Source organism: Tamandua tetradactyla, chromosome 1 (assembly GCF_023851605.1).
Source record: "Tamandua tetradactyla isolate mTamTet1 chromosome 1, mTamTet1.pri, whole genome shotgun sequence".
Taxonomy (NCBI): Eukaryota; Metazoa; Chordata; class Mammalia; order Pilosa; family Myrmecophagidae; genus Tamandua; species Tamandua tetradactyla.
In genome coordinates this window covers 9,618,100-9,631,671 of record NC_135327.1, presented here as the reverse complement: position 1 = coordinate 9,631,671, position 13,572 = coordinate 9,618,100, and the positions used below count along the sequence as shown (strand labels likewise).

Below are 13,572 nucleotides of genomic sequence, written 5' to 3'. Positions count from 1 at the left end.
GGTATTTTCTCTCTTTACTGTAATATACCAGAAAGAAAAATGGGAAATTTATATAATGATTCGGGAATCATAATCATTCATTAAAACCTTATCTCCTCGGTTACACACTGTCTTTGAAGTGTTGTGTTCCGGTATGCTGTGTTTTGTTTTCATTCATCAATATATTTTCTAATTTTCCTTGTGATTTATTCTTTGGCCCATTGATTGCTTAGGACTGCATTGTTTAATTCCCACATTTTGTGAGTTTTTTTCAATCCTGTCACTGATTTCCAGTTTCATTCAAGTTTGGTACCACCCTGACCTCTTATGCCATCATTTATTTCTTTAAATGCTTTAAGCCATTTTTCTCTTATTCAGCTATTCACTGAAGGTACACCTGTCTAAGAGCTCAGGGTTTATTGAAGGTGGGGACTCAGTTGAACTTCCCACATTACTGTGAAAACTCAGGCTCTAGATTCCTTTTATTACGATATTTCCCTAGGACAAGCAGTGTTTCTCATTCACCTACCACTTTGCTCTTTGTTCCCTTTTTTGTTTGTTTGTTTTTCTCTTGGTTCCCTTTTAAATTTTGTCTTCTGAAGATTTCCCTTAAAATTACACAAGCTTAATTTTTAAAAGTACATTTGTGGTCATTTTACAGCATGTAAGTGATTGTTAGAGGAGGATTTTTAGAAAAAGCTACTTTTCCTTTCCATATTGGACTTGGTGAAAGTCAGTTGGGTAATTTCCACATTTCCACTTCTGTAATCAAAATTCTAAGAGTTGGAGTATGTAGACCCTAAGTTGAATGGAGACCCTGTAGCCCAAAAGCTGGGTGTGAACGTTGAATCCATTTATTTGTTGTTGGCTGAAGATTATATTCCAATAATTTAACAGAAATGGGAATGGGACTGTGGTCCTGGAATTGTGTGTTCAATAATATGCCCCTCTTCCATTTATATATGAATGACAATTAGGCTGGTTACAAATTTGAAGGTCAAACTTTCTTTCTTTGAAATACAGGTATTAATATTTAATATTAATAATAATATTTAAAACACAGGTATTAATGCCATGTAGCATTTAATGTTGCTGTGGAAAAGTCTTTTACTGTTATTGTCTTTTATTGGTCATTTGATATGTTTGCACTACCAAAGGATTCTTTAAATTTTATATACATTTTTATGATGACATAGTTTTGAGTATTCTAAGTGATATTTTCTTAGAACACAGTATGTTCTTTCATTTGTCAGATTTAGATCTCCTTTTTATTTTTGGAGTGTATTCTCATTTTATAGCTTTAATTTTTTTCTTTTGTATTTCTTCAGTTTTTCTCTTTGGGGCCACCCATGATGTTTATATTGGATTACTTTTGTAGTTTATCATTTTCATATGTTTTGTACAGTTCTACTCTTTCACATTCCTTAATATTTTTAGGAGTGCCAGTTCTGTTTTGTGATGCTTCTACTGTTCCTTCATATTGGTGATAGCTTTATTTTGCTCTTCCACCCCATTCCTAATTTAAGCAAGCTGATATTTTCTCCCCTGCTTGATCTATGTCTGTGTTAACTTTTTAGTATAAGAGGTAATGGCTAATTTCCTTTTTCTATTTGTCGTGATATTAAGTCACAGTTTTCATTTTGTCTATAGCAATATTTTCTAGCAAGTGTTCTTTACTTTCCTCCACCAAATTCGTTTTCCCAATTTTCTTCTATTATCTTTGTGTAGAACCTGTAGTTGTTCCTTTTTCATATAATTACTACTGCTCATTGTATTAGTCAGGGTTCTTTAGAGAAACAGAACTGACATAGTATTATAATATTTGTTATATACGTCCTAAGATTTATTGTAGGAATTGGCTTACACAGTTGTGAGAATTTTGCAAGTCAAGATTCCATAGGGCAGGCTTCAAATTGGGAACTCTGATGAAGGTTTCTGATGAAGGTGGCTGAAGCAGGGTGTAGAAATTCTCCTTGCTGACTGCTGAAATCATCATTACTTTTAAGGCCTTCAAATGATTGCAGAGACTTTTCTTATTGCTGAAGGTAGTCTCCTTAGTTGATTGTAAATGTACTCAGCCATAGAAACAATCAAGTGACTGATGATTTAAATCCAGGAAATATGCTCACAGTAAAAATCAGGCCAGGGCTGGCTTGGCTAAATAATTGGACACTATACCCTGGCCAAGTTGACACATGAACCTGAGTTCCACCTGGATTAGTTATTTATAGGTTTTATGGAAAATGGAACAAAGCAATGCATGCTCTTAGAAGAAATCTTCCCTCAACTCACAGTGCAAATCTTCATGGTAAAAAAAAAAAAAAAAGTTTTATTTTAGCCAGAAAAGATCAATATCACAATATGCTGTCTCTTCTACCTTGATGCACGGATGGATTGCTTCCTTGATTCTTTACTCAGTTGTTATTTCTTTGCTTCTCTGATGATAAATCATCTCTAAGGACTGCTTCTCTTCCATGTGCTCTATCCCCGAGGTTGACATCAATGGTTTCTTGGCTTTCCACTGAGATACGCGACCCAGGTAGTGGGCGAACTACCTGCCGACTTTGAGGTCTGCAGCCACAAATGACTTCTCTCAGCATCTGACTACACTGCTCTTAATCAACTCTACACACTGCATCCCTTCCTCATGGTTATTGTTCAGCATATTTTCTTCCTAGTTCTACCATAACACCTGCATTACATTTATGGTTTTTTCTTTTAGGGACGGATAATTTCTGAGAGCAGAAGGGGGCAGAAAGATCTTTACTCTGCCCTCTCAAAATCAGAAGTCTGTTATTCACCTTTCTTAAAACACCCTTTGATCCAGCAAATGTTGGAGGCTTTTCACAAGTCCAAATAGATTATAGGTTGTCCCCCAAAATGTCATTTGTAATTAGGTTGTCTGGAACTTGGAATGCATTTCCATAGAAAAACCAAGTTATAAATGGTGGTTAGCAACCAAGGCCCGTTTTCAATAAGCTGTTTAGCTGGATACATTGTGCTAATAGCATTTTTCTGGCTTCACAGGACTACCATTTATTAAGTTATTTCTAAGGAAAATGAATTCCAAGTTCCAGCTCGTAGAATGTAGAATATTTTTTAAACGCAAAGCTAACACTGTCACTTTTTTGCTTAAATACTTCAATGGTTTCCTGTCACTCTTAGGCTAGACACAAAATGCTCAACATGGCCCTTCTAAGCCGATGATCTGGTTCCTGTAGCCTCCTGTGATTCTGTACCATTACCCAAACTGGTCTTCTTTCTATTACTGCAATATGTCATGCTTGTCCCACCACTGGAACCTTCGCTGAGGCAGTTTCCTTCATCTAGAACGTCATTCCCTCACTTTTGCCTTTTAATGCCTGCTTATCCTTCAGAACTCAGCCCAAATCTCATTTGCTTGGATACCCTTCACAGACCTCAGAACTGGTCTCATAGCATCATGTTGCTTTTCTTTCTCTGTTCAGGTTCACCATCATATTCCAACTGCCCTCCTGGTGTCTGGCCTACAGGAGAAATTCAATAACTGCATGCCGTTGGATGGATGGGTGAATGAAAGGTAAGTTATCTTAAATGTGGCAAAGATAAGTGCTCTTAACTCAAACCCAGTTGCCTGGAGTCCAGGAAACCTCTGTATCCATTACCACTCATGAGGTCTCTGGCCTGGATATCTCAGGTCTGGGTCTCAGCTGGATTATCTGTATATTACATGTGACTCTGAGTATCATCCTTACAGTGACCAATGCCATAAGTGGTCCTCATTATAATTAAAAAAATGCATTATCTGATCCTTCATATGGTAAATATCTAAAATATAAATGTAGAGATATAAGGTCAATTGCATTATAAGACTGTACAGTTTTCAATGTCTCTACCCCAAATGCTTCAGCATTGTGGCCATGTTTCTTGGATTTTTTATGGAACAGTCTCATTTTTTCAATCGACTGGACCCTTGCTCCTAGAAAGTACATCTCTCCTGTCAGGCTTTGTACCCAGACCTTTTGTTCATAAAACCTGGCCACTCTCCTTTTATGACCTGTCACTCAGTTTGTCACAAATGTCTTTGGGATTCCTTTTATGCTTCCTGCAAGGTCTAGCTCTTATAGAAAGAAGTTAAATAAGCTTATAACCCTCTAAATGAGACAGTACTGACCTTTTTTGATTCTAAATTTACTTGCTCAAATTTAAGTACCTAAGTCAGATGCAGTGTCCTCAGTGATAGAAAGAGTTGGGCAGTATCCAAGACCGGGCATGGCACTTTGTCAGTCCTCAGTAAAGGCCAATGGGATAGAATTCCCAATTTCAAAAGAGGAAGGGCAAAACCCAAAGGTGAATGTTAGCCATGGGGTCTGTTTGCCAAGGTAAGAAAGGGTAACTTGAGGTTGAGAAGCCTCAATGAATGAATAGCAGGGAGAGGACCCCGGGACCCTCCGAGTCAGAGGAGCTGTGCCTGCAAGTGAGAAACAAGAATGGCCACACTGGAGAAGGAGAAGTCTAATGATGGTTGTCACTGCCAGCTCAAAGAAAATTTGAAAGTCTTGGAGAAAGTATCATTACTCCTGAGCAATCTGTTAGGGTAAAGAGGCATTGATAGGTTTATTATTTGGAGCAGGAAATGGACTTTCCTTCCATGCAATATTAGTACCTGAGCCACCATAAAATGGGTTAATTTCACTTTCCTGCTCTGTGCTTTCTTGTCCCTCCATTTCTTTCCCTGATGGCAGCTTGAAAGTGTTGACAGAAACCTTCATTGTCTCTGAGCAGAGCAAGCCTGGGCTGAGTTACTAGTGGATGAGTGAGTGTGGGATGCTGTGGACTTGCTGTTTGTTTCTAGCCATTGACTTCGTCTATCTTGAGAAAAGAAAGGGAATGGACATGGGCCAATAAGGTCGTTAGTATGGAATCAATGAGAAGTTAGAAGTGGTTCGCTACAGCAGAACCTGAAAATATTTTTTGGAGGGGTACCACACCTTCCAGAGAATGTAGAGTTTAAGCAATACGAACTCATCCAGCTCTTCATTCCTCAGTTTACTGCATGCCTGCTGTGTGCCAGGCCCTATAATATGCTTTCAATCACTAAGAAGTGGGGAGCCTTGTGGGAAACACAGATAATCAGAACATAATGTGCTAAGTGTTATAATTGAGGGAGATATCAACTGCTGGGTGAGTGGTGAAGAGGGAACAGTTAGCTCTTCTTGAGGACATTGGGGAAAGCTTTTAAAAGGAGGTGACTTTTAGGATCAGGCTTATGGGAAAAGGACGTTGAAAGCTTGAGCACATTGATTTTCCCCCTTCTAGGTTTTGAAAATATCTGTTTTTCTGGGAGTCCAAGGCCTCTCTCTCTCTCTGTTCCATTATAACCCTCTGAGTAAAACAGCACTGACCTTTTCTGATTCCAAATTTACTTGCTCAAGTTTAAGTACATAGGCCAACTGCAGTTTCCTCAATGGTAAGAAAAAGCAGCATCACCCTGAGCTGTCACCCAAGGCCAAAGGAGAGAGAAATAGAAAGGTGGGATGCATTCTTCCAAGTTAGCAGTAATTGTGCCTCCGCAAACATGGCTTTTGATCTGGTGGGGTAAGGTTAGGACCTGCTTTTGTAGTTCTTGCTTTTGTAAGGAGAACCCAGGATAAGTGGATGCAGGTGGCCCTTGCATCATACTTGGAGAAATGCAGCCCTAGAAACTTCCCTGTGTCACCGTGCCCCACGCCTTCCAGGGCAACACTTGATAGACCATCTCTGAGACCCAAATGGCCACGTATAACTCCCACCACCTGTTGGTGGCATGTAGATTTTGCCTACCTTTGGTGGGTTTTTTTTTTTTTTAACATGGGCAGGCACTACCCTTGGTTTTGAACATGGCATTTTTGTAAACTCGGAGAATTGGTAACAAAATCTGAAAGTTGGAGAGACTTTGATATGCACTGAAGTACCAGCAGTGGTTTTGCTTCAGGGGTGAATGTTCTTATTCTAGGCTGTGATGTTCTGAAATGTTAGTATATTGCTGTGAATATATCTTTCTTTTATATTCAAAAGAACAAAACAAAGATGATAGAAGATTGAAAATTCACCTGTAGCATGTGAACGGAGGACATTCTACCTCTGTTAAAAGGGGTTATGGATACACAACTTCTCTAACTAAAAAGAAGGGGGGTGGGGCATGGTTATGAATAGGCAAAACAGCATCACCAGAGATTTGGGAAGGAAGGAGGTTTCTGAAATTGAGTATCTTCTGTTTATGATTTTTGACTTCGGGATGGTAGATATGCGTGGTTCACTGCTTGTGGGAGTGGGGCATGAAAAGATTGTTGACAGTCACTTGATAGGCACTCACTTAGCAAATACCTACTGCCTGCCTCCTGCCAACTGGCTGCTGTCCCTGGTACTTTACTACAGGAAGGAGCCATCTGTGAGAGCAAGCGGACATCAGTAGAATCCAGACTTTGAGCACTTACTCAAGATGGTGCCACATGCCAGAGGGCAAGTACAGAATGAAGGGCCACTGGCCTCTGCCAGGGGTATACAGCTACTCTACGGAGACAGTCTTCAGTTTTCATGAGCTGCAGCCATGTCAGAACTGGGAGGGATCTCGGCATGGCATTCAACCCTCTAGTTCCACTGTGAGGTATAGAGAAGGAAGTAGACTTGGCCAAGCACGTATCAGCTGGAGAGCAGTTCTTTGTCTGGCTGGCAGATGCTAGAACTAGAAAGATGGGCATGACGAGGCCTTTGACCTCCTAGGTACCTGACGGGGGAGGCTCCCAAAGCAAGAATGAAGTCCCCTGGGTACAGGAGAAGTGAAGCTTGGGGTGGGGGTGGAGGGAAGGCATACTCAGCATGCCATGAGTTCAAGTCCCAGGTGTGCGTAGTTCTTTAAGTCTCCCTTTTCTCCTTTATAGCTCTTACATATAGGGTTAATTGTGAGGCTGATGTAATACCTGCATAAGTTCTCAGCTCATTGTAGGTGTTCAGTAAATGGCATCCTTTTAAAAGTGCCTTTGGGGACCCATTCTCTCCATTCTATACAACAGCCATGGTTAGTTCCATCTCAAAGGAGAAGACCTTGATGAAGCAGATTTGTTCAGCCCCCAGCCAGTCCCTCCAACTTCTGCCTGAGGCTATAGGAGGTATTTAAGCTTAGTGGGACATAGGCTGCAGATACAAACCATATCCTTTCATCACAGCCTTTTCCTCCTTCCTCAAGAAGACATACAGGTCAGGAGGAGAAGCTTGCAGCTGCCCTGCTAAGCCCCAATAGCTAGCAATGCAAATCCTTTTAACAGAAGTGTCCCAAATTCCCCTCTTAATGCAGGAGAGGTATAGCAGCTCCAGCAGCTCTCTTTAATGCAACTGGATTAATTGCCTACTCAGAAAACAGCTCGATTCTAAATGATCCTAAATGGCCTCTAATACCTGTAATCTTCTCTCCACCACGTTGCCCTGCTGCATTACTGAAGGCTTCTGCAAGGGGGCTGGTTCGGGAGCTGATTTGCTCAGTAAACAGCAGGCAGCATTGCGGGAAGCCAAGGAAATCAGGCTCAGTTCCAAGGGAAGGCTGAGAAATTGATGAAAACGCTACTGGCCTATTCACCAGCCTAATTTGATTCCAGAAAATCAAGCAGAGCAATTTGGGCTGGCCTGCTCCAAAACCTCCGGGTTCCTTCCAGGACAGACTTGGTAACCGAACACTCCCTGCTCTTCCCTGGGCCCGTCCTCGGCCGGGCAGCGAGGTGTGCCTCGAGAAGACCATGCTTTTCTATCTGAAGGCCACAGGAGGTGCTGACTGGGCATCAAGGTGCCTTTCAGTCAATCAAGTACCCGGAAGCAAGGTCTAGGCCCGGAGCTGGTGGCTGGTGGGCACCTGGGCCTTGCCTGTGCACTTAGCTGGTCTATGGGAAGCATCGTGGCAGAAAGAATGGACTGTGGCACCAAACATCTGGTTGTCATCCTGACTCTGCCATTACTAGTTCTGTGACCTTGGGCAGGTTAGCTCTCAGGGCTTCTGTTTCCTCGTTTGTAAAATTGGATGAATTGTAGTAACAGTTACCTCAAGGAGTCCTTGTGAGGATTAAAGGCTTTAATATATGGAAGATGCCAGGAAACCATCTGGATTATAAGTATTTGCAGCCATTAGCCCACAGCTTACCACTGGGGAAGGCATTGACCTTGCTCAGCCTGGACAGGCTGTAGATGGGTTCATGGTTATGGTGCGGGAGACATGGGGTGAAGGGCTCTCAGGATGGCACTGAGATGCCCAGTGAGTAGCAGCTTTTGCTGCCTTCTGGTGAGTGAATGTCTAATGCTTGGCCGGGCCCCAGGCTCCTACAAACTGAGAATATGTGAATACTCCTGTCCTACTGTCCTCTCTGCATGTGCAGTTTCCATAGAGCTCTACATGGTATACTGAAGAGAGGCAGGATGGGAGAGGGTGGGTCAGAGAAAGAGAAAGACCAAGTCAGTAGAGCCCTGTCAGCATTTCCTCCCTTTAGGCCAGCGATGGTAAGAGTCCAGTAGAGAATCAGGCAGGCTGTGTGCCTGCTGCTGCCTTTACAGTGCCTTCCTTGGGAGGTTTTTGCCACATAGTCCAGCAGTGAGAGTTCTTTTGAGTCCTCGGCAAACTGGTAACAACAGAGAGGGGCTATGGGTTTCTACAACCCCTAGGGCAGCATCTTACAGACAAAGCCACTATGGACAAGATTCAGAACTGGGGTGCCGAAAACCACACCTACTGACTCATCATCTCTTAACATCATCACTGGTGACCGATGCTGAAAGCCATGTCTGCTATCTCTCTTCAGTTATTTTACCTTCTAGAGCTCATACAGATGCATGTGTCTCTATTTCTTGGTTGCCATGTACTCACTGTGCCTCAATTTCTTCCTCAAGTGGGTCACCATCACACATCCAACAGAAAGTGATCACAGGGACGAAGAAACATAAGAGTGGGTATTTTGTTGAGCACTGATGCTGTACCTGGCACTGGGATAAAGGCTTGTGTTCATCCCCACAGAGCAGATGGGTGAACAGAGGCAGGAGGATGTTAATGAACCTGCCCAAAGCCACCCTGCTAGTAAGTACCAGGGGAGCCATTCACAGGGTCCCTAGCACACAGCACTCAGTAACGCACACCTGCCCTGGCCACTACCACATGTGCTAAGCTTTGGGGGAGAAAAGGAGCTCATGGACTGAGGCAGGTACTGGGTCAGAGTGAGAGTCGGTAGACCAAGGCAGACAATGCCCACAATGGTCCTCACAATGGAGCTCTACATCATGAGGTTGACTGGGAAATGGCTGGAAGCTGGAGCCCCAGTGCCTACTGGGAGTGCCTGGACCAGATCAGGAATCCTCAAGGCCCTGCCTTGTATGCTGTCACCAAGGGGAGGCTGATGGGACTCACCAGAACTTGGGTAGTCTGATTATTGCTCACAATCTCTCCATAGCGACCTGAGTGTAGTGACATCTAACCATTTCAGCAGCAGCTTCCCATATGCCAGTCAGACTGTTTTCAAATCAAAAGTGCAGCTAACTATTCTCAAATGCCGCCTCTACCCTGTACATTATCTCCTACGGAATAAGTCCTATTCTGATTTACAGTAGTCAAAACGATATTCCCAAGAGATTAAATGTCAGACAGCTAGCAATTTGGGAACTCTAGGTTTGAACTGATGGCTATCTAATGCCTATATTCTTATCAATGAGTTTTATTCTACTTTCACTTCCCAACCCTTCTCTTCTGAAGCTCAGCACATCTGTCAGGAGACATCTGCCTCAGTGACACCCCTGTGTGTGAACATTTTATCATTATTACCTTCGTGGCCTATGAGCCCATCACAGCCACTCTTGACCTCCAGCTACAGGTACATAAAATGAAGACAGTAACTGTGCATGCGTCAGGTTGTCTCAAAATTAAATAACATGCATAAAGCCTTATATATCACAGCACCTGAGAAAATACTCTACTTTCCTAGTTGGGGCGATGCAATTCCAGTTTTGATCCACCAGATTGTCCCAAATGAAAAAAAACTCTTGTAATATAAAATCTGTTCAAGGTGGGGAGACAGAGACGTCTCTTTTACCACTGGGGGAAGTGTAAGATGGCAGAGGCCCACTGGACAGCCACTGGTGAGACCTAGAAAAATATAAAACGTCACTTACAAATGGCTGCACAAGTGAAACACTCAGCCTGCATGTCCAGAAACGGGTTGTTAGGGGCTCTTTAAAGCATTATTTGGGTAATGACAATACTTCTTAACCAACCTAAATGTCTACTGATGGACTAATGACTGACTGACTATGGTTTATTCCTATGTGAATTGTTACACAGTATTATGCTATCAAAAGAATTGGGTGCATTTGTAGTTAGAGTTGAAAATTTCTCTAAGAATAGAGCTGAGTGAAAAAAAGTTCTAGACTTTTACCAAATGTCATTTAAAACTCATATATGACATGTTTTACAGAACATATATATCTGTCTGAAATGCACATGATGGAGCCTGCAAAGATAAACTTTACACTGAAGACAGTGGTACCTCTGGAGCAGTCCCCAAGGGCCCCTGGTGTAAGAGGACTGGCTATTTCTGAAGTGGGTTTATTTATTTTTTTTACAAAAATATACATTTGTTTGCAAAGGTAAAATAGTAACTGCAGTAATAATTATAGCAATGTATTGGGTGTTGAGTCCTTTATTTAAAAAACTCCGTTACTATATAAACTTCTTGTGAATCTGCTCAAGTGTTACGGTTTTATTTTTAAACTGAAATGGGAATAACTAACATTTTGCTGCCTGCCTCTGAGTTCAGTTCTCTCTGTCTCTTTACTCATTTAACATGTCTCTCTTGAGCACAGCCCCTGCCCAGGCCCCGTGTGAGATATGGGGGCTGCAACACGAGGTAACGTTGGCACCTCCCATCCGGTGAGCAGAGTACAGCTGTCGGCAATGCCTTACTCTGCACTAACCTCTGAATCAAAGGAAGGGAGATGAATGCCTGACCGGGTTCCGGTTCATACCATAATGCATGGTACCAACAGGGCCTGCTGATCCAGCTATTTAGATTCTCCCCATAGACCTGAAATCAACAGTAATAAAATAAAGATGGCTATTGGGTATGCGCCAGATGCCAGGCATAATTGTCTATAACATCCCAAAGAAGACGATTAGGATTCTCAATTTATAGATGAGGAAAAGGAGGCAAAGAGATAAGAAATCAAAAGCAAAACAAAAACCACTGGTTTGCTTGAACTCACACTGCAGGTAAATGGTGGAGCCAGGTTCGAGAGGATCTGGCTGGAGATTTTGTGTATGGAAGGAGGACTTCCCTAAGTCTTCTAGGGAAGCTGAAAAATGTTGTATATCAGATTGTTGCTCCTTTCTCAAGAGTAGTGCTCGTGGGAGAAAGGGAGAAGCTACGGAGACTTTGGGGCTAAATCATGTCCCCTGTTGGCAGACATTAACCCGCTCCATAGCAAGGGACTTATTTTTCAGCAAATGCAACAGTGTAAGAGCTTCTTGACCCCAGACCCTTAATCAGAGGAGTGTTTTGCTAATTATCAGTAATGAAATTAGTGGAATTAATTGGCGACTCAGAAACATTGCACATCACGTCCCATGGGAACCAACATGGGCCATCACCGGGAACAGTATTGCTCAGTATAGAGGAGGTGAGACTACTGGCCACGAAAGGGACATCTTGATATTCCCCTTCATTCCTCTCATGAAATGTAAATGTCTTTATCTCTTAACGAGTCACCCAGGCTACTTCGCCGAGCTGGTACTATCCTGCCCCTTCGTGTGCCCCGTCTCCAAACACATGGCACCTCTCCCCGCTCTACCCCCACATGTGAGCCTTTCAGATGGCCAACGCCTTTATTCCCACTGCTCGTTCCCCTTGGAGCATCCTCCTCCTGCACCTGGATCCCCATTCCATCCTGGAAAACTCATTCATCCAACAAAAGGTGCAAATGTCACCAGCCCTGTGAACTTTTCTCTCTAATTCTCTTCTGGCATTTCACAGCAATGCACACAAACCTCTATTTTACCAACACTGCCGGACTGTTATTTATGGCCCAATCCATCTTCTCATGGCAATGGGAGCTCAGAGACAGGGACCAGGTAGTGCTCGCTATTGGATCCTCAGGTACAATAGTAATTATAGGATGTTGACTTTGGAGCTTGAGACTAGTCATTGGATTGGGCAAACCCTTATTGTGGTTCTAGGCCTGAGGGAAATGTGAAAATGGGGCACACAGGATTGGTAACACTTGCTAAACTTTTGAGCAGGAGAAAAATAGCTGTATGTTTCAAAAAACTCAAACATGGTTTTTCCTTTACTATGCACTTCTCCTCTAAGATTATGCTTCTACTATGTGTTTCTGATCTTGAGCATCTCATCACTTTTAAAAAAGAATATATCCTACTGCTTAAATGACTGCTCAATTTCTATATATCTATTTTCTTCATTCCCCTGTATTCTACCCCATGCTTTTCAGCCTGGTCTTAGTTCAGTTCTACCAGATACAGACACCAGGGGAGGGAGGGGAGATATCAAAACAAGTAAGCAGTCCAAAGCAACTGGAAAGAAATGGACCATGTTTGGTGAAGAAAAATTTAAAAACAACTATTATTAACATCTCCAGAGAGGTAAGAGGTTGTTATCATGACAGAACAAGGCTAAGAAAAAGATCATCCAGAAAACACAGGGCTCTTGGAAGTTAAACTTTTGTGAAGGGTTAAAAGATGAAGTTGAGAAAATCTCTTGAAAAGCAGACCAAAAATTCAAAAGATAGGGACAAGGGGTATATATCAGAGGATCACTCCAGCAATTCTAGCACCCAAATAACAGAATTTCCAGAAAAAGAAAACAGATAAAATTTCCTAGAAGGGAAGGGCATCTGTGGCCAGAACCAATCACTTAGCCATGTACCCGACCAAGGTCAGAGATAAAAAATGGATCTACTGGGTGGGCCATGGTGGCTCAGTGGCAGAGTTCTCGCCTACCATGCCAGAGACCTGGGTTCATTTCCCCGTGCCTGCCCAAGCAAAAAAAAAAGTATCTACTAGAAAGTATGTAACTTTTGAAGTTTTGGAATGATATGACAGTCTGGGTGGTGGGGCAGGGTGATCATGTTATAACCAAAGGGTCAAGAATCAGAATAGCTTTATTTTTCTCCCAGGCAACACTGGATCCTGGCATTTATCGGAACAGCAGCCCCAAAGTGAGGAAGGAAGGTTATTTTACATCAAATCACTAATGTCACCCAACGGTCAACTGGAGAAGGTCTTTTCCTGTGGACCTCATCTGCACCCTTGTTAGGAAGCTACATTAGGAAGGGCTCCTCCAAGTGGAGCAGCAGAATGAGCCAGGGTGGGTCAGAGATGAGAGGATGCGAACACGGGAGTGAAGCCCAGAGAACCCCTGGACTGCTGGTAAACCAAGATGTCGGGATGCCAGCCGAGCTGCAGGCAGAGTGAGCAGAGCCCAGTGGAGAGCAGGCCAGAGGTGCCGGGAGGGTTTCTGTAGCGGATGAGAGAGTAACTGGGGCATCTGAATATCTTCAGAGTTTAGATCATTGGCACAGAATTGGGCTGAATTAGTA

The 13,572-nt window shown here is 42.8% G+C and overlaps 1 protein-coding gene and 1 long non-coding RNA gene across 11 annotated transcripts in view; one reads left to right on the top strand and one right to left on the bottom strand.

Annotated features, from left to right (window-relative positions):
- The window catches only part of LOC143690556 (uncharacterized), a 122,087-nt gene extending 118,538 nt beyond the window's left edge, over positions 1-3,549 (top strand). Inside the window, exon 5 of the long non-coding RNA XR_013179156.1 lies at positions 3,447-3,549. This is a non-coding gene — a long non-coding RNA (uncharacterized LOC143690556). The remainder of the gene's footprint in view (positions 1-3,446) is intronic.
- Positions 1-13,572, bottom strand: part of PTPRT (protein tyrosine phosphatase receptor type T) — a 1,205,819-nt gene that overhangs the window by 445,870 nt on the left and 746,377 nt on the right. The window lies entirely within an intron of this gene.